Here is a 21,326-nt window from a genome sequence, read left to right as displayed (position 1 = left end):
TGTATAAGCATTACCCTTTGTTTTTTTCGTTATTAGAACCCTTTCAAAATTATGACACCATTATAAAAGACAAAACTAAAAAAAATAAAATCAAACATGAAACTGGTTAGCACCAAGACCCCTTGTAGAAAGCAAGCAGGGAAACTTATATCCAGAACTTCCTATACAGTCTTTCAACAAGGACGATGTACCTTCTGTTACCCTGCAACGAGAACCAGGGGAAACTCCTACTAGCCTTTGCTTGCTTCAGAGTAAGCCCGTAACATCCAGAGACTGGTTTACACAGAGGGTTACCATTACTAGGCTCTAGCCTCTGCTGTTAACAACTTCTCCACCTACAAAAAAGTCTCCTTTCGCAGTTGTTATGGTACCCAGCCACCTCTTCCACCCTCACATCCCATGAACAGGCTTCTGTTCTATACACAGGCACCTTTTTCAGTTCAAGAGATGTTTCATTTCAGAAATGCCTGCTTCTGCAAGATAGTTGTCATCTACAAATCAATAACTTCTAAAGTCACAGAGAGTGATACTCATTTCAGGAGGCTCATTTTAAAAGACATGCCAGCAGAAAACTGGTCCAACCCCTGTGACAACTACAGCACGCCTAGGCCCTTCACAAAGGAAATTTTTCTTACAAAGAAAATTAGATGTTTTTATCCTACCAGCCTAATACTCTCTTTGTTTTTATTTAAATATTATGCTAACAAGAAAACGTCAAACTAGTATAAATCCAGGAACAAACAACATTCTAAAATGCATCATTGCTCCCTCACATTTTTTGAGATATTTCCTGCCAATTGATTCCAATATCCAGAGTCCCACTTAACAAATGACCACACACACCTGCACAAAAAGCTCACAGGTTCCTGCAATTCTATAAAATCTAATCCCACAGAGTTAGGGAAAAAAAATCACATATAGTTTTTAAACTTTGTAGTTGGGTTAATACTTCAAAAAGTCTCTCTCTCTAAGCCAACCATTTCTGTCAGTTGTCTGTGACTTCCTGCAGTGACAGCTGTGGAGTGTCGCATCAATCACACCTATTAGAGTCTCTGTGCAGGTGTTGTCTACAATATTATTAAGAAGTTGAAGTCATGTCCCTTTTCTTCCAGCAGGGGTCACGTTTTGACGGCAAATAAAACTCCAGATTCCTAATAGAACTGTCTCAAATAAATAAATAAATAAATAAACTGCACGCATACACAGAGCTCGATCATTAAAGGTCAACCACGCGCACAGGTGCAGGTTCATTGGTCAAAGTGCTCCACCCCTACTTGTAATCAGGTTCAGTGGTAATTTCATTAGTGCCTGGGGAAAAGACAAGTACAAGAGAAGCAGGTGATGGGGTGAGGTGCGTATGGCAGGGAAAGGGAGGCTGTTAATCCCAGCAGGGTAATGACCCATAGAAGTGCTAAAAGAAAGGTGCTGGGAGCAACTCTCCTAGCTGCTGGGTTAAGCAGCATTTTGGAGCTAAAAGTAATTGCCCTTGTATTTCTTTCCTGCTTCAAAAGCTGGGAGCGTGTGGGGAAGGCATTCTGCTGCAATGACACACGCTGGTGCACAACTGGATCGTCAAGCCATGGACGGGAGGCAGAAAAGAAACCTGAAGGGGAACACTGATTAGGCAGGGTCCAAGCCTGGTCTCAGGGTGACTTTAGACATAAATAACAGGGAGTCCAAGTGGAAAACAACACACACATTGTAGCAGGCCTGTCTCATCAAGACCCATGTCATGCTATAATGCAGAACAGTGACAGAGGCAGGATAGGCCACCCCTCCTCTGCTGCTGGCAGCAGAACTGGAGACTTTACCCCAACCACTCGCTCACCCTTCTGTTACCACTCTATGTTGTTGGCTTATTTTTGATGTCGGGGCTTCTTAGCTAGCAAAATGTTGCTTCCACTTGGAAGAATCAGTCTTCTAACATGCTCAAGTAACCATACATTATCATTTCCACGAGTGCAGTTTTGCATTGAAGTAGCAAAACCTTCATTCTCTAAATAAGTTTAACCAGAAGAAGAAAGAATGTAGAGGGAAAGAAAAAAAAAAAGACAAATTAGGGAGAAGGTTGAATTAAAATGTTTCAACCGCTAACCTGAGAACACCTGTGTGTGGCAAGTGGCTCCATTCCACCAGCTGTGCGAGCTAGGCTCCATTTTCCCAGAACACCTCCACTTTTCTTTAGTTCTGAAAGCAAGCTGGATCACTTGGTCTTCTGTCCACACAGGCACCACAAACCCTTAGTTATAGTCTACAGATTTTTGATCAGTGAGTAAGATTTAGGGTGACCTCTGTTACACTTGCAAGATTCTCATCTGTAGGGCCCTCCATGGCAACTACTTTCTCACTGCTTTTCACACTTGTTGATCTCTGTTCTTTCTAAATACCACAGCATAAAAACCAAGGCCCAGCTAAAGAATATGTACATCCCTTTGCTTTAAAATAAGAAAGGAAAAAAAGTTTCTAACCAATGTGATTGCAAAGGATAACCTGAAAGCAAAATCTCAGTACAACTGCAAAACTCACGAGCTGTTTTTCTTGTTTCATATGGCTTGAAAACTCCGTGTTTCAGTGCACAAAAGCAGAGCTGCCAAGCTGACAGGTTACCAAGCTGCATCTTGTTCACTGCAGTCACCGGGCCACACGTGCACCTTCCTCTTGTGGTTCTACATCCCCTCCTGCAGTCCCACCTAGATCTCTACCCACTCCTGCCTCTCCCCTTTGCTTTGACATCTAGCAGATAGGAGGGAAGTGTTGTGCTGTTTCCTAGGCATCACCACCAAACCAGCCACCAGGGCAAGCACAAGGCAGCCCACAGCACCGACAGAGGTGAGGGGCACTGGCACATAGCATTAATGCCTAATCCCAGTATGCCTGAGGCCAAGCAGTTGTGGAATGGAGCTGCCGTTCCAAGTTTCTGTGCAAATATGATCCACCATTTCAGCCTCCTGAACAATGTGTTTCCAGCTATTAAGTCCACGGTTATACAGAAGAACTGCTCCAGATTTAATAAGCAAGACATGCTAAAAGGATTGGGCAGATAGGAAAGATCAAAACCCTAATTCTAAAACTGCCGTAACAGATGGATGATACTGGGCAAACTGTTGGCTTTGTTATGCTTTGTTTGTGTAGCATTCGTAATGATATTGATGCAGCTGTCTGGATCACAGATTCATTAGAAGTGAGAGACTCTTGGACAGAAGAACGCGGAGAATTAGTCTGCAAACTTCAGTCATTATAGTACGTTGATATGAAATTATTCAGGTCAGTGAGAACTAAAACTTCCAGCAAAGACTTACAAAAAGATCCCAGAATGTTGAGCAAGGGGTAAATACAATGGCAGAAGTGATTCAGTTTCAGAAAATGCATGGTAAGATACAAAAAGTTAAAAACAAAACACATGGATGTAGAATCGGCTCTAAGCTAGGACACAATCTGAAGATATAACGTAAATTAGGATGCAATATGCAAAAGGTCCCAAAGTCACTGCAGGTATTTCCATGGGAGGGGAAGTAGCACAATGCCTTTGGGGAAGTAGCACAATGCCTTTGGAAAACCACATGGACTGTCACGACTTTAACGGTGGGGAAGAGAGCATAAAAGAAAGCTCAGTCCAACCCCAGCACACACACACTGCTTCCCTGTGCCTTTAGCTCTGCACACGCCTGTAGCCATCCAGTGCAGAAAGAACACAGTAGAACTACAAAGATAGATAGGCAAAAACAATAACAAATATGACCAAAACCAAGGAATGCCCATAAAAAAAAAAAAGAAGGACTAAACACACTGGGGTCCTTTGCTTCACCAAGAAAAAAAAAAAAAAAAGAGAGAGAGAGAGCTGTCTGAAGTTAAGGAAAGCCCAACAGGGCAAGGATTGTTCACACAACATGAGCCCTAGAAACATCCTGTAAAACCTGCACAAGCCAGGACAGCTGAGCGCTAGGGATGAGCCCCACTGAGGATAAATCTGCCTCCTAAACTGGGTTTCTCCCGTCTCCTGAAACAAAGCCAAGACAATCAGCCCCAGAACGACCACAGCACACCCAACAGCCACAGAGCCCACCAGCTCCACTCCCTTCTGCTTGCAGGGTGGCATCAAGCCCTGGGAAACTGCCTGCAGGGCAGGGGAAACCACTCTTATACCCCTTGACACACAGAGCTGACCTGAAGAGACATGCGTCCTGAAGCTCCCAGGGCCCTGCGGAGGAGGCAGGGGGGATACCTCGGGGGGGCTCCATCTGCATCCTGTCCCTCAGCTCTGCCTGCGGCCGTCGGGGTGAGAGGCGCAGGCGTTGGCGGAGCCGAGCGGGGCGCAGCCCGGTTCCATGCGGCTCCTCCACGGCGCAGGGCAGCGTGCCAGGTGGGAACCTCGGCCGCTCCCGTGGTGAGGGCTTTCCTGCCAAAAATGGTTTCATCCTGGGCCCTGATTCAAGCTGGAGTCTGGTAAAATCCAGAGAGCCACTGCTGCCTTTGTGGGGTGCTATCAGGCAGGTATCCGCCTTCACTTCCCTCTTTCAGGTGTGTCGGTAACTCCCCTGGCTGTGCTGCAGGTAGAGGTCTCTATTTTACATCAGGTTTTGATTAAGAACCGAGCTCTCCCCATTCCCAACCCAGCATGTCTAAGAAGCTTGGCTGAAATTGTAGCATCATTAACACCCCATCAATCCTGTGTGAAACATGCCCGTAGGCCAGCAGTGGGGAGGTGTCCATCTGGAATCCAGCCCTGGCATGGATCAACGTCATACGAGAGCTTGTACCCGGCCATTCAGGAGGATCTGCTGTGGGGAGAGGAGCCGGGGGAAGTAGTGAGCACCAGAAAACGCCGGTCAGAGCCTGACTGTCCATGACCGTTGCACTGGCTGGTGGAGGAACTTGGAGCAGAATACCCCATTGCATTGGGAGCTTGCTCATCTTTGACCAGAACAAAGCAGGTGACCCCTCAGTGCACTGCGTGATGAAACAAAGCTGAAACTTCCAGCAGCGAACAAACATCAGCTGAAGAAGAAAAATACGAATTCTTGCTACTAATCTGAGCAGGAAGCAGACTGGGCATTCAGCAGCTGGCCAAGCTACAGGCAAAAGCAGTACAGACCTGGGACAGGGAAGGAAGAACTTCAATAGGTCTGACATGTTCTTCCCATACCTTGTGGAAGTGAATCAGAGAACGGTAAAATCCAGGACATTTTTCTCTTAGCCCCAAGCTCTGATAGATAAAAATGCAGGCCATGAATGTATTACATTCATAGTGTACCTGCAGTGCATTGAGGGCCTACACAAAAGTGAATGGCCATGCTTATCCAGCTGGGAACATCAGAACTGCTGGGCATTATTTTCTTTATCAGCCTGGACTAAATTTTGAACAGCTCCAAAAGGAGATGTGGGGATGCCAGTGACCAGGTCAGCACAGAAGGAAGGGACTTCCTTTCAAGATAGTGCCTCATTGGCTCCTACACGTCAAGTTGAACAAAGTTTACCTACTTCAGAGCGGTGAAGGGCTGATGTGCTTGAAAGCTCTAAGGTTGGAATTACTCATATGCTTCCTGACTTCAAAACTGCATATTAATCAGAAGCATGGGGGGAGGAGAGGGGGCTGGTTAATGCCAGCCTCATGCCTCACCTCCCCTCAAGGCCCAGGGATGCAGGCGTGGCATCTCTGGTCCAAAAGAAGCCCTCGCAGTTGTCTCTCATGCTTGTCTCTCAACAAATGGCCTCATTTTCCCAGAGATTTTCATTCTGGCAGCACTTGGCCCTCAACACATATCAACTGATACATAGTGCTTGTTGGGACACATTTGGACCAGTTCTGATTCTCTGCCCCTTTCTTCTCTCCCCTGCTTTCCAAATAGCTATCCAGGCCTGTTTACTTTGGCAACGCCTGCAAGAGAAAAAAAAAAAGTCTCAATGAAAAGGAAAAATCCATTAGGAAAAGCCAGTTGAGTGCTAAAAGGCCCCTAATCAGTGGAAAGTTTAAAAAGCACCGCTCCAAGAGAGGCTGCGGTGCCTTTCCAACACCTTCACAGCAATGTGTGAGGCTATGACATGTCAAAGTGAAGCCCCAAACACAGGCGCCGAGCCAGAAGGACTGGCTTCATTAGGGCTGAGGAGAGCATTCATGTCCGGGAGGGTGCTGGGGAGGGACTTACTCATGTAAAAACAATTGCATCAAAGCAAATAACTGCAATCAAATTCAGAAGACTTCTTCTGACTGGTTACAGTGCACAGCCTTGGCTGTTCTTCCCAGTCAAATGTGAAATGACGGAGGCAGGCAAGAATTACAGGCTGCACCTTGACTGAAGCAGGAACTCAAATTGGAAGCACTAATGCAGGCCAAAGGAAGGGGATCTCTGCAAAGCCAGCTGGGGCAGAAAGGCAGGGCTAGAAGAGGATACGGTGTTGTGAAGAGAGAAACGTCAAAACTGTTTTCTTTGATGTCTGAAGAAATAAATTCAGCCAATAGCTGGAAAAAATAGGAAATATAATTCAGGCTAAATTGGAGATGCCTAAGAAACACCTCCAGCTATTGATTCCAAAACAAGAAAACTTTTTCCTCAAGCTATACAAGGTATCTGGTGCTCCAGTTTCTAGGTAAAGTTATTTGGTTTGGCTTGCAGAACCCTCTCTATTTCAGACCACCATTTTTCCAGTCCATCATCTAACCTTTCACAAATTCACCACATTACAGATTTCAAAGCATCGCACAGAAGTTAGTGAACTGGTCCTTTCAGTTTCCCCCTGAAGGAGAAAAATGCATGTTTTTCTTTCAGGGAGCAATCAAAATATCTATAATGATTCTGCTGCTTTTTAAACTGTTTTGTTTGTTGTTTTTTTTTTTTAATCTTGATATGTCCACCACATTGTCATAGAAACTATCAGAATTAGGCTCAGTCCCATCTCCTTCATCTGTATTCTTAACTCAGACGCACGTTTAGCTTACAGAAAGTATCAGGCTACACCATAAAGCATGTGTATGTTGCAGTCCTCAGGTGAGCTTACAGCTCAGGAAGATGTTCTCAAGACAACTGTATGTTGCCAGCTGAGCCGTTTGTGTGCCCTCTACAAGCTTGTCTTCAACTCCAGGTAACACCGCTACGTAGCCTAAATCACTGCCACGACGTCTTTCAGAACCTGTGCTATCTAGCTGCAGATCACTCCGTACAACTACACGATATCCAGACATGGACAGCAGTACAGACCAGCCCTTATCCACGTGCCAAAATAAGCACAGAGGTTCAGATTGCTGCAGGTGGAATATACTGTTGGAAGTTGCTTTGATTATTGAAACCAAAACCTTTAATTTTCCACGGAAGAAAAAAAAAGGATTGGGTGAAGGGCTTGGACTGGTGGCACGGTATGCTATTACGTGTGATCTCTTCTGCTACTTGAGGTGGAGAATGGGAAATCAAATTCGACTATTTGAGACAGGCAAAAAGGAGACACCATGGAGGACGTTGTGGCACAACTCTTGGAGCTGTTCTTTATCATTCACAGATGTCGGGCTACATATAAGCCACTCAAGAGGTAGAAGTCCCATTTTATAAGAAGTATTCAAAGTCAGGAGTTGTTCTGAATGGTAACAAACTGTATCCTCCTCTGACCTATCTGGAAGCTCTCAACAAAGGGAACTTCAAAGTCGTATACGTTGTTTTGGGATATTTAAAATGTCTTATTCAATGTAAACTTCAAAAAAATATTTGTTTATACAGAAAAGGAAAAAGTGTAATCGCTGCATTTTTTGTGCTCTTAGAAGTCTTCACGTAACTGGGAAAGCCATGGAATTTCAAAAAAGTATCTAACACATTACAACATCACCAAACCCTAGTTAAGATCCATACAGCTTAGGCTGATTCAAGTGCAAAAAGCACGGCAAGAACTGAGTTTTCTTTCTAATAATTAGAAAAACAAACAGATACGGAAGAATAAAAACCAGCTATGCCCTGAAACTTTTTATCATCTACAACAGTCAGCTGTAGAGAGAGCCATTATCCTCAGCTGGGCAGAATGAGCAAGTGGAGATGGAATGCCTTTGAACTCAGAGATTACATTTTTTGGAACCGCCTCCCCCCAGCAAAAAAATAATAATAAGAAAATCTGGAAATATCTAGCATGTCATCTGGACTTTCCCAAAAAATACTGTATTGGTGACAATGTGTAGAGGTGTTCCTAGAGTAAAACATCCCAATCTAGACAAGGCTCAACCCACTTCAGTTATCTACTTGTTAGAGAACTTGATTCATTCAGCATTTCCACCTGTCTCTGCTGTCAGCTGACCCTAAATTACTCTCTGGCCCTCTTGCTGACCAATCCCATCTACCCTTTCAGGTACACACACATACATATATATACATGTATGCCCATAGGTGCATCCTTATATATTTATCAGCTGTACAGGCATTGTAAGGGGTCTTCTTGTTTAGGCTGTTTTTGTTTGTTTGTTTGTTTTTTGAGGTTTCATTTGTTTGTTTTTTGAGGTTTCTTTTGTTTTAAATGGTGTTTGGCATTTACAAGTAGTCCTTGTTTGAGGAACTATTACTGACCTCTGGAATTAGTACTCAGCTGAAGCAGCCTACAAGGTAAGAATAATTATCAAGTGCTGATAAACTTTTCATATATTTGTTGTTATACTGGTGTTTCTTCTATTCTTCTACATAGCAAAGTGTTACTTGTGGGCTTTGTGCCAGGGAAAGATGCATCAGGCTTGCTCTCTCACAGGGCGCTAGCTGTACAAGGACTGTAAAATTAGATCAGGTTGCTAATAGCTTGTCGTTTCCTGGTTATGAGCCTGTTTTAGGTTTGGGCCACTGTTGCATCCTTCTTAGCCTCCCTGGGTTATTCTTCTATGTAAAATCAAATGTTTGCAGGGCAAGTCTTGGGCTCGTGGGGACTCTTAAAAATAATCTTTGGAATACGTGGAAGTAAACAGATTGTTCCTGTGCCCTCCAAATGGTTTTGCATATAAAACTATTTTTAAAAGTACTTAATAATCTCCTGGATTGACAGATATAATTGTTTATGAAACCTCTCCCTGAATTCTGATGGAGGAATCAAGAAAGTAACCAAAGCTAAAGCACCATATACCATGCTCTACAAAGTAATGTGATTTGATGAGTGGTTTCTTGTCTAGACCTTTGCATAAGAAACATCTTGCTTATCTTTACACATGCTCATTCCCTGCTCTTTCTGTTTCTCTCTGTTAACTGTGAATCCCTGTGTCTTCCATTTATCTGCCATAAACGCATTGCTTCCCTTCCTTCCCCAAGCTGACAAGCCTTCTGTTTGCTAGCTGCCTATCCTTGTACTTCAACACTACTATTTAAGAGGTTTTTCAGATGTTCTGTCTGAGTTCGACTGTTGTTCCTATGTGCTTGTCCAAAGTACAAAAGGAAAGGTTGCAGGAACAGCTGGGAGAATGGCAGAGCATGTCACAGTTCAGGGAGTTGTCCTCCTCACATCTGCAAGCTTTCTGCTGTTCCATCTCAGGTGGGAAACAAGGGCTACCCAAAGAGGAGCATTTGGAGCTATCAGCTGGTGAAGATTTTACCTTTTGTTGTCTGTTTTTGCCTTTTGTTGTCTGTTTCTAGGACATACATTTGCTCTAGTTGGGTTGCAGTCATTTGACTGAATATGTAGGTTAGGTTTGAATTTGGCTGTAGGAGCGGTCACACTTCAAGATGTGGTGATTTTCTTTCTTGATAGCAGGCTGTGGTAGCTGCTTCTAATCTTCCAGAAGGAACTCGAAAATTTTTTGGGGAAAAAGTCAGCATGGACACGTTAAGAATGAGAAATGTCTTGGATCACACCATGGGCATCTAAACGGCAAACATTTGTCAGTCCTTTATAACACCTTCCAGTCAGGGTCCCGAAAGCAATCTGAAATCAGGGAATGATGGTCATGGGCTTTGGTTCCAAAACAGCAATTATCTTAACCTCTCAGTGAGAAACTGATGCATACAAAATGGAACCGCCTTGTTAAGAGCGTCCCAGGAAGTCTGAAAAGCCTGTTTAACAGTGGTGACCAACCATAAATTCCATGTCAAGAAGACTTCTGTCCTACCTGACATCTTTTATAATCTTCTCTTGCTGCTTTAGTCCTTGCTCCTACCAACTGCAGGCTCTCCAATTACCAGAAACCTGCAAACCACTGAGTCTGAAATGCTTTATAGACTTAGAACCATATAAAGGGGTGTATGGGAGCTAAATGGTTCTTAGAACTATTTCTTACGGTACTCAGTAGAACTGAATGGGGCTAAGTGTGTGTGGTGGTGGGGGAGGGGAGGGAGAGAGGCTAGAAAGCTGTTCTATTTTCTTTTCCTAATTTTTAATTTTTCATCTTGAAGTTTCACTGTCAAACTTCTGTGTCTCTGACCAGGACCAAGGTTTTGTTCTCTCTCACCAGCTGGGAGTAGATAGTTATAGTCAGAGAACCACAGTCCCTGCAGCAAGATCTCCTAGCCAAGTTCAGATGAGAATCTGTCACTTTGCAGCAGCGGGAGTCTGGCAGATTGAACAATCTGTGGCTTGTGTATGTCTTGGGAAGACTGAGGGTCATAAAAGCTTATTCTAAATGGGCACTTTACCGACAGCGCTCACCTTTAATGGCCTTTTTGTGAAGTTGCAGCTTTGCTTTTAGGCCCTTTTTGCAATTCATCACTTAATCCATACACGCTACCTTGGCCAAGAGTTGGACAATGGGGACCACTGTGTCTGGCTTTCTTATGGAGCAGCCAGAGTGGCTTTTAACTAAAACAATGTATCTGAAGGAAAAAGATGTAATCACCTTGAATTCCCAACTGTTTCAAGTTAAGGCAGCTTTGCAGACATTGGTGTGTGCAATCAATGAAATCAAACCTGAAGCCATAAGTATGGCAGAAAGGAGTAAGAATGTATGCGTCTCTGCATGCATAAAATATGGAGGAGAAAATGTACAGGGGAAAAAGGAAATGACTATACATGTAACCAGGTCTGTAAAAAGGCCTCTTTTCTATGATATGAAATATCTCTTTATTGAATGTGAGGGTATATTAGATTGGCAAGGAAATTCTGTTACAGTCCTGAAATTAGCTGGTGGCCCTTCTAAAGGGCCTCTCAAAAATCACGCATCTGTTGGGACACATCAATCCTGTAATCCATTTGTCAGTTCCTTTTAGGAATTGGAGGTTAAGAGAGGGTAAAACTGATTCCCCACCTGTTGCCAGGTCTTCTAATGCTGCTGCACAAAGGATAAGTGGTTTGCCCAAGAACATGTAAGCTCAGTATGCCTTGGCCAAAAAATGAACGGTCCAAACCCTGCTGAGACATCAGACAAACTTCCTTAATTCTGTTATTAAAACAGTCTTGGATACAAATGGAGCAGATGTATGCACAACCTTATCTTGGAGGAAGGGGAAGAACTCCTCCAGGCGCTGAGGAAATATGTAACTTGCCTTCTGGCACTACTGGCAGTCTTGACAGAAGCCCTATGTATAGGAGCAGGTGTTTCACTGAAACCTCCTGTAACCTTGCATGTGCACCCTCTTTCCAGGATGCTCCCTTACTGTAGGGGTAAGGAGACCTGGCGAAGGGCTAGATTGAGCTGCAGTTGTCAGAGGACTTCTGTGATGGAGAATGAATATCCACATTATCACCTTTTTTTGCTAAGGAAGCCTAGTAATTTGCTATTCCCTAGTGGATCACCGAAACTTAAAACCACCTCTGACAAAGGTAATTTTCTTTTCCATAAAACTTGAGCTTAGATTCATAATCAGAATTAAGATTTTTTTTTGTCAAAATGAGATGGCATTTTTGGCATAGGTTCCAGCTAAGCTACACATCTCTGGAGGCTTCTGGGAGCAATTCAAAAGACAGAAGTCCTTAGAAGGAAATAGGCAACACTACACCCTTCTGTGGAATTTATCTGACCTTAATTTGCCTCTAGGTACCTAAAGAAAAGCCACAAATCTGGCAACTAAATAAGTGGGTGGCCAGTCCAATGTTTCATAGTGGCAACCAATGACCTCAGTTAATTTTCCCTCAACAGCTGATTCTTCTCTACACCTGGTCATTCCACCTATGTCCTGATTGTATTGGGCTTACAGTTTTCCAAATAATCTTCCACAGAGGGAAATAGAACACCCCGACAAATTAACTTAAATGCATAACAGAAGTGAAAGCAGCAAAGAATTTGGCTACAGTGACGTTTGCCTGCTGAGAGTGAAGCTTCGATGACTGTATGCAGTAGGCCTGTTGAAGCACTAGCTCCATTTGCTTTTTGTCTCTTAGACCCCCACCTGCCTGCCATTTAGCTGCCTCTGAAGGCCAGCCAAGGGACATCAGATCAAATAATAAAAGCCACATTGAAGCAGTGCTTCAGCTGAAACAGTATGAGTGGAGGCGAGATGGGGATTGGAAAAGGCTCCCTATAAAAGAGCCCACACATACATGCGAGAAGGTCATTAACTTGTGCTTTGTGCTATCTCTGCAGTCTCCTCTCCCTCTCTCTCAATTATTACATCAGAAGGAAATGAGAGAGCACTTTGCCAAATACTAATGGACTTGATGTTTTCATAATCTCAAGTGCACAACAATCGGAGCTGTTTATTTTCCAAAGAAGATGGGAACCAGGGGAGGAGGCTGAAGACTGCGAAGAGGTTCCAGAAAGCTCGAGCCAGTTCTATATTCATCTCTTGCTCCATCTTTAGCTGCCAGGCTGATATTTATCTGAATCATTCACTAGATGAGGCCTTGTGCTTCCTGAGGAATGTGTCAAAAGCCTGTAGAATTGCAAAGAGGCCTCAGAGAAGCTGTTACGTTCTGTTGAGTTGTTATGTGCTGTTCTGTTGAGGGGCTTGGGGCGGGGGGGGTCAGAGTGGGGAACATTATAGAGAAGAGCTGAGACTGAAAAGCAAGCATATAGGAATACTTCTGCAGTTACAGGTCTAACGCTCATTTCAGGGATGGGGTGTAAATAGTGTAGCGAGACACTGTCCTGTAGCCAGTGTTCTTGTGCTGCTCACGATACAGCAGCTGACAGCAGGTGTCTGCCTCTACAAAATACTTCAGGATCCCAGTTAAATTAAGAAGATCAAGTGTGCTTTTGTGTCTGCCTGTCATGGTACTGTTGCATGTTTGTCTCTGGAGTAGTAAGAACTGTCCCTGGGTGAAATGTGGTGCTGAGGACACCTGAGAGGATATGACCGAGCTTGCAGGAGCTGCCTCCAGTAGCACGAAGAGGTCAGTTGTTTCCTGTTGTCAGTATCCAGCTTCAACAACCTGCACGTTGAAGCCTGCATGAAATCAAGTTCTGCTTCCAAGGGCAACATGGCAGGATACTTGTGCACCAGTGCAGACTGAAGGATGTACAAGTATCAAAGTTCCCTCAAAGTCAGCTGAGGCCACAGGGCCCCTGAGCCACTGCAGTCACCAGGTTCTTCCACCTGGTGGACTTGTACGGAGAATTGTTTCCAGTGGTGGTGTGTGACTCAGAGCTATGGAGGACACTTCCTTTTGCTAAGGGAAGCCCAAATCATTGCAAGGAGGCTAAGGACTCTTCCTTGCTGCTTAGACTTCAGAAGGTTCTGTCTTTGACAGAGGCCTCAAATTCTCCACCTCCATTAGAGTACAACAGGCATCAGTAATGAGAACGTGTGCACGGGACTAATGTGGAAATGACTCAGCTGCACCACAGACCTTTTAAAAGGTCCCCTAGCAGCACCTCATGTTAAGTTCCCATGTATCACCTTTCAAAGGTCACAGCCAGAACAAAGGCTTTGTACAACTTGGGAAAGTTTTGGGGCTGACCTGAGACTTAACTTTCCTAAGTGTGTGCACATGTTCTTGTCTATACCTACAGTCAGGAACTGCCCGCATTTATCTCTGCAGGGTATATGCTCTGGGCCTTTGACAATTCTTCACCAGGCCAAGAAGCAGTAGAGCTCTTCACTACTACTGTTAAGCTTTTTCCCTATTATCTTGTCTTCCATGTGCTTGGAGATGACCTCCAGGATGAGCTGTTCCATCACCTTTCCAGGGGTGGAGGTGAGGCTGACTGGCCTGTAGTTTTCTGGCTCCTCCTTCTTGCCCTTTTTGAAGGCTGGAGTGACACTGGCTTTCCTCCAGTCCTCAGGTATTTCTGATTTCTGTTCTGTGACCTTTCAAAGATGATGGAGAACGACCTAGCAATAAAATCCACCAGCTTCCTCAGCACTTGTGGGTACATCCCATTGGGACCCATGAATTTGTGGGTGTCAAGTTTGCCTAAATGACTGCAACCTGATCCTCCATGACCAAGGGGAAGTCCTCTGTTCTCCAGACTTCCTCTTTTGTCTCTAGGGCCTGAGGTTCCTGAGGGTCAGTGAAGACTGAAGCAAAGAAAGCATTTGGTAACTCTGCCTTCTCTGTATCCTTTGTCACCAGGGCACCTGCCCCATTCAGCAGTGGGCCCATATTTTCCCTAGCCTTCCTTTTGCTACTGATGTATTTGAAGAAGCCCTTCTTGTCCTTGATGTCTCCGGTGAGACTGAATTCCCAAGGGGCCTTGGCCCCTTTCCACATGCTGTCTTCTTCCCAATATTCCTTCCATGTGGCCTGTCCCTCTTTTCCACATGCTGCCTTCTGTTTGAGTTTTGCCAGGAGCTCCTTGCTTATTCATGCAGGTCTCTGGCCTCATTTGTTTGCCTTCTTACTCATAGGGATACATCAATCTTGAGCTTAGAGGAAGTGATGCTTGAATGCTGATCATCTCTTGGATTCCCCCCTTCCTTCTAGGGCCTTGCCGATGGAATTCCTCCAAGGAGGGTCCCTGAAGAGGCCAAAGTTTGCTCTCCTGAAGTCCAGGGTTACAAACCTAATTCTTGCCCTGCTTCTTCCTCACAAGATCCCCAACTCCATCTTGTGGTTGCTGCAGCCAAGGCTGCCTCCAACCATCACATCTCCAGCCTGCTCTTTTGTTTCTTAATACAAGGCCTAGCAGCATACTTCTCCTTGGCTCCTTGACCACACATGTCCAAAAGTTGTCATCAGTGCTCTACAGGAACTTCCTGGACTGTTTGTGCCTAGCTGTGTTGTCTTTCCAGCAGATATTAGGTGGTTGAAGTTCCCCATAAGAACCAGGCCTTGTGACTGTGAGGCTACTTCCACCTGTCTGTAGAAGGCTTCATTTACTTCCTGATCAGCTGGCCCATAGCAAACACCCATAACAGCATCAGCCATGGCATGGAGCTGATTTAATCCTTATCCATAAGCTCTCAAGATACTCTTCATCTACCCCTAGGCAGAACTCAATGCACTCCAGTTGCTTTCTGACATCAAGAGTAACTCCACCACCTCACTTTCCTGGACTGTCTTTCCGAAAAAAGCACATAGCCCTCCATGACAGCATTCCAGTCCACAATGTTTCTGTAATTGCAATGAGCTCATAGTCTTGTAACTGCACACAGATCTCCAATTCCTCCTGTTTATTTCCTATGCTACATGCATTGCTATACAAGCATTTCAGGGAGGTGACTGAGCCTACAGGTTTCCCAGGAAGGCTGCAAGAGGATCCTCCATAGTCATGTCTTACACTCACTTCCCCTGGCTGCATGTGCCTGCTGGAGGCATCCCAACTTGGCAGCAAAAGGCGTATCTACCCTGTCCCTGTAACTCTCCCCTTCCCCTGTCTTTCCTAGTTTAAAGCCCTCCTTACCAGGTTGGCCATCCTATTAGCAAAGACGTGTGCCCCTCTTAGTGAGGTGGCTCACAACTCTTCCCCATCAGTTCTTGATCTTCAAATAGGGTTCTGTGGTTATAGAAACTAAAACCCTGTTGCCAACAACAGCAGCGTAGCCAGTCATTGACTTGAAATATGTCTCCTCTTCCTCTCATCTTTCCCGCCTGCTTGAAGTATGGAGGAAAAAAGGACCTGGGTTTCCAGGCCCTTGACCACCATCACCATGCCCAGAGCTCTAAAGCGTGATGGTTTCTAATTTACCCTTGGTGTCATTAGCACCCACATGGATGAGCAGCAGAGGGTAATAGTCTGACTCACAAACAGGCTTTGGCAGTCTTTTCATGACATCTCTTATCTGAGCCTCTGGCAGGCAACGAACCTCTCTAGACATGAGGTCAGGTCATCAGAGAGGTGCCTCCATACCCTGCAGCAGGGAGTCACATAATCACCTGCTGCTTCTTCCAGGTGTTGCTGCTAGGCACAGGCTTTGTCGGCGCAGCTGACTCCCTTGAAGTCTTGCCCAGCTCTTCCTCAGCCTGTAGGGCACTGAACCTGTTCCTCAATGGCAAGGCTTCAGAAGGAGTAAGAGGAGTAAGGAGAAACCCTTTCTCCTCCTATGAGAAGTGACCAGCTTGCAGCCCTCTCCTATAGTGTTATGATGTACCACTCTGTGCAGAGCCCTCTGACAACTCCACTGCTGGACAGGGTTGGGATTCCTGGAGCTGTATGGTCTCCACGAACACCCTGTCCATCTCTCGATCATCTTCTCAGATGCTTCACAACATGCTGACTTCCTCTTGTAACTCCCTTACCTGACAGCACAGCTCATGCACAACAGCACACCTTCTACAGGAGGGCTGACTCAGTCCAGGCTTCCCAAAGAGGCCCCAAGCACTCCCAAGCCTGAGACCAGAAGAAACACTGCTGCTGTCAGGGGTCTGTCTGGGTTGAGACCTCTGACACAGCTGATGCAGGGACTCCAGCAGCTACTGGGGAATATGCTCTGCGGTGTGTCATGGCCATATCTGAGGAAGCATGTGTACTAGGATTGGAAACAACGGTGACCTGTTGCACCCTTCTGCACAAGCCATTGCCTCTGTTTGTTGTGCTCCGAGCCTGGCTCTTATATAGGCCTCTTCCTGGCACTGACTCACAGGGTGCTTGAACCACTCAGTCAAGTCAACTGAATCTACCTCTGTCTGATCAGAGGACTGGCAATAATCACCTCTAGTTCCTCAGGAGACCCTACAACCTCCACCAAGATCCTTAAAAGCTCTAACCAGAGCCCAGACACTGCTGTGTAAATTGCTGCATCTGTTTGCTGTGCTCAGGAAAGGGCTGCCAAAGGATGATGAGAGCTACCCAAAGTTCTCCACTGTGAGCACTATTTCATGGCAGCCCTAGGCGGGGTGCTGTTGGACCTGGGCTCTGGCTAGGGTTAGGGTCTGGAGAAAGTGCAGCCTTCCTCTGTGAATGGGTTTGGGAAAGGGCTGCCAAAGGATGTTGAGTTCCTGGACCCAGTCTTAATATCTAAATTCAAAAGGATCTTTACAAGTAGCGAATCCACGTATCAGACAAAAGACAACGGCAGGAGAGAAAGCGTGCACCGTCCTGGCACGACAGATCCCGACAGCCGCCTGCTCTGGGGCCGCTCCCGGAGCCATCCGGGAGGTGTCGCCGCAGACCAAGGCTGGGGAGTGCCGGGGAGCAGGAGGCGCCAGGAGGCCCCACGGGTCACTCGTGCAAAGTTTGTCGTGCTGCCGTGGTGTGACGAGGCTTCTCTGCTGCCTCGGGGGTGTCTTTTGCCCGTGTTTGAAGACCTGGTTTCTAAAAGCAGAGCTGTGGAGCAACTAAACCTTAGATGCTAGAACTAGCTGATCTGCGGTGCTGCCTCTCTGGTGCTCTCTGACAGCAGCAAGGTGAAGTTCCACGTGTAAACCTTTCTTTCGCACATTCAAAGTGGTTAGCGCAACCTAAGTGCATACAGAATCTTACCTTCACGCCTGTGGGCCAGGACTGGAAGTGTGGGTCTCTACCTGTGGACTGCTGAACCTGCTGCCAGCTGGGATGCCTTGTGTGGCATCCTATGTGTTAAAGCCTCAGCAACTCTGAAATGCAGAGGGACTTTGCACTCAGTCTGGTAAGGGATTGAATTTTTGCATGCAGAAGAGACTTAATATCTGTGTTACATTAAAGCAGACACAAAATTAAGGAACTCTTCCACTGAGGACACAGTTACCTTAGAATCGTGGGACCACATCACGAGTAGAAGGCAGTAGTGCGTGTCTTGTGGACGATCTCTGTAATTCCAGGGTTTTAATGAGTGCCATTACACTCAAATAAGAAATTTATGTATCTCTTCTATTTGTTGCTATTAATGCTATTCATTTGTTGTACTTGTGGCAGCCAGCACAATGGATTCTCAGGGCTTGCTTGTTTTGTGACATTTTCAAAGTGCAAACCAGGCAACAGCAAATAACATGGAGTGGAGGTGTTTTAAAATCATGCACATCAGATCGAGAGGTTTTTCTGTACATCTCTTTGATGCAGGCATCACAATGGTGAAGCAGACAATGAATATTTAAACATGACATTTTAAACATGCTTTACATCCCAAACAGTAATTATAGGCTGCTGATACATAGGAATAGGCATAAATAGGAAGAGACAAATATAGCTGAGATAGGAAATGATGATTGTCCCCTGCCTAAAGTTAAACTCTGTATAGGAATACTGAATATGGAGGAACTGTCTGTGTCGCTTTCAGAAAAAGGAAATATCCTAGACTGCAAAGACTAGGAGGAAGGGAGATTTAAAAAAAAAAAAGGGGGAGGGGGGCAATCACTCTAATCCTTTGAAGTTGCCAGTAGGAAACTTACCTGAACCACTTCATGAGTAGGAAGTCCATCCTTCAAGAGAAAACAGATGGGGATGTTTTGCACCCCACACAGGCCCTTTCTGTGGGTTTACTTATGTGCTACTCACTGGAATCTCATGGAAATCTCTAACTCAGTATGATCAACCTTGTCCCGCTTCTTGGTGGAGTGTCCTTTCAGTCAGAAAGAAGACTTTTCAGTCCTCTTTCATGAAAAGAGGAGGCAGAGAGCATCACTAAGGTCTTTGCAACATAGGCAGCGAGTACACAAGCAGGTGTGCTTGTATAGAACCTGATAGCTGGTTCTGCACCACACCTATTCCTGATGTGCAGTCTGGTTGTGCTATTATTTCTTGATCTTGTCTCAAGCAACATAGCAAGGGTGTATAAGATTTTCCACCAATATTTCAACTGCATTTCAGTCTTTGACACCAATTGGTGGCCCCACTGAGACATCAAAGCTCCTTGTTTGCTCTTATCAGATTTTCTCCCATTTCTTTCTGGATGTGTTACTCAGGAGTTCTCCTGGGTGTTTTGCTTGGTTTTTAGCTCTTTGAGGCTTCTGTTAACCTTGCCCCCCTTGTTTTCTCACTTAAGAATTTAAGTACATAGCTCAGGCAGGTACTTGCCTCACTTTAAGGCCAAGGGCTATTTAATGACTTGGGTTTATACAAATCACACCGCCTGCCTGCCTAAGGAGTTAAGTGCCTGTGATACATGGTAAAAGCACAAATTCTTCTGTTAGAAACAGGTCTGTGTTTAAAAAAAAGACAGATTAACGTATGCCCAGCATTTTCCTCCAAGATGGTCATACAAAAGCTGTCCAGCCCAAATAAGCCAGCTCCAGGTTGTCAAAGCTTTCCTTCTCCTTTGAAAAACTGTCCTTATAGTGTGTTTGTATGTGGAAGAGTGGCAATGTTAGTTTCTGCTTCAAAACTTTGTCAGATTCAACAGTGAGGGACAGGAGTAATGTAGTTCCAAACTGTTTTGTCTCCAGCTACTTGGATCCTAGTGAGTTTTTACATATTAGAGTTTTCTTAAGATTCTCATGGCCAGTGTACTTGAATTCTTGAAATAGGACTGAATGGTTACTGCCCCTCACTCAGGTTTCAAAACCTGGTTTGCGCTTTTTTTATATTGTGTCCTAGGGGAAGATGCCCTAGAAATGGACCAGATACGTAGGTTGCAATGTTCATGACCAAATGAGGTGAATATTTGCAAGCAACCAATGTAATTTCTCTTGGCAGTAAATGATTCTCTCACCATTCAGATGCTGAAGTACCTGCACTGATAAAAGCTTCATTTTGCACTTTCATTAGGTTTTGCAGGATTCCTCTGTACATGCCTCAAGAGTTAGGCGTCCAACCTGTGTGCTCAGGCGCCAGCTTTCTTCTGTGCTTCGACTTGTGGTCCTTCTGCATCACAGGACTAGATACAAGCTTGCATCTGTGAGAGAACCCTGGGGAGAGAAAGATAAGGGTTGACCTAGTTGTGGGACATTGAAGTTGTTCCAGTAGGCTACTCCTGACTTGAAAGCTGGAGCTATGATGCCCTGAACAGGACCAGCCCATTAGCAAGTGTTATTCCCATGGGGGGCAGGAGGGAAGGGGAACTTAAGAAGTCATCCCTTCCCTTGCAAAATTTGGAATTTGGTCCTTTTTGTTAGTTCAGTTATTTTTAATGAAGTAATAAGTCTGTTAATACTACTGGCAGAAAAAAAAAAACTGGCTCCATTTAAAAAGTATAGGTACAAGAGTAGAGATCTGGTAGAGGTGCACTTAAACCTGAACATTTAGAAGAAAAATGTGTAACAAGATATATAGGTAAGTACTGTGCACCCTTCTGACAGCTTTGGAACAGTGTTGACCAGCTGCAGCATCCAACACAAAAAAAATATCCGAAGGTCACATTTTCAGCTTCTCAGAGCACTTGAATCTAGGGCAAGTGTTATGGGGACAGATCCAGGTCTGCTACTCTGCATGGCATTCTTCCTTTTGTGCATCACCATGGTAAACAGTTAGGGTTGCCAGGAGCTTGGATGCATTGTTTGTCTCACTCCCTCATCTGCTCTCCCCCTCCTTCACCAAATGCTTTCTCAGTGATTAGTTACTGTGTAGAAGGGGCTCCAGTTACCATGCAGCCTGCCATCTCTCCTCATTTTATTGGAACTAATATCCCACCTGCGATGATAAGCTTTAAACTTGTTTAATCTCCCAGCTTAGCTGTGGCGTTTTAATATTTTTAAAATGGTTGTTTCAGAAAAAGGGGGATTTAAACAGGTTTTGAATAAATAATAAAAGCCCTTCTTGCAGGTTGCAATGCAGGCTGGGAGGCATGAACCATTTTCATCAGGTCAGATTTCATGTTGGGTTATCCCAAGGTGGCCTGACTTTGTGGCTATGGATTTACAATGAAACAGTCAGATGCAAAGCAGTTTATGGAGGAGAAACTGCTTTAATAATGCATTTCCTGCTCAGCAAACAGCAGATACAATGACATTCATAGGCAATGGGAAAGGGAACAAAATCTTTCAGAAAAGGAACCAGTTTCTCCCAGGAGTTTAATAACTTTTTTCCTCCTACAACTTATTTGGGGAGATAAATGTTGACTTGAGAGACATCAGAATGCACAGCTTCCAGGTGAGAAGTGAGAGAAGTTTGTAACATCTTGGGCCTGGTGAACTGAAGCCCTATCTGCGTTGTCTCAAACTTAGGGGGAAGGGAAATAGGTTCTCATTTCATGGGGAAATTTCACTGGCATAAACATAAG

At 44.9% G+C, this 21,326-nt stretch overlaps 1 long non-coding RNA gene across 1 annotated transcript in view; it reads right to left on the bottom strand.

Moving 5' to 3' along the window:
* LOC310883753 overlaps nucleotides 1-21,326 on the bottom strand; it is a 73,827-nt gene that overhangs the window by 8,952 nt on the left and 43,549 nt on the right. The window contains exon 4 of the long non-coding RNA XR_014573720.1: nucleotides 18,562-20,016. This is a non-coding gene — a long non-coding RNA (uncharacterized lncRNA). The remainder of the gene's footprint in view (nucleotides 1-18,561; nucleotides 20,017-21,326) is intronic.

This window comes from Anser anser (assembly GCF_964211835.1).
Source record: "Anser anser genome assembly, chromosome: 18".
Taxonomy (NCBI): domain Eukaryota; kingdom Metazoa; phylum Chordata; class Aves; order Anseriformes; family Anatidae; genus Anser; species Anser anser.
Note: the sequence above shows the minus strand (reverse complement) of the source record. Positions and strands in the feature narration are given on the sequence as shown.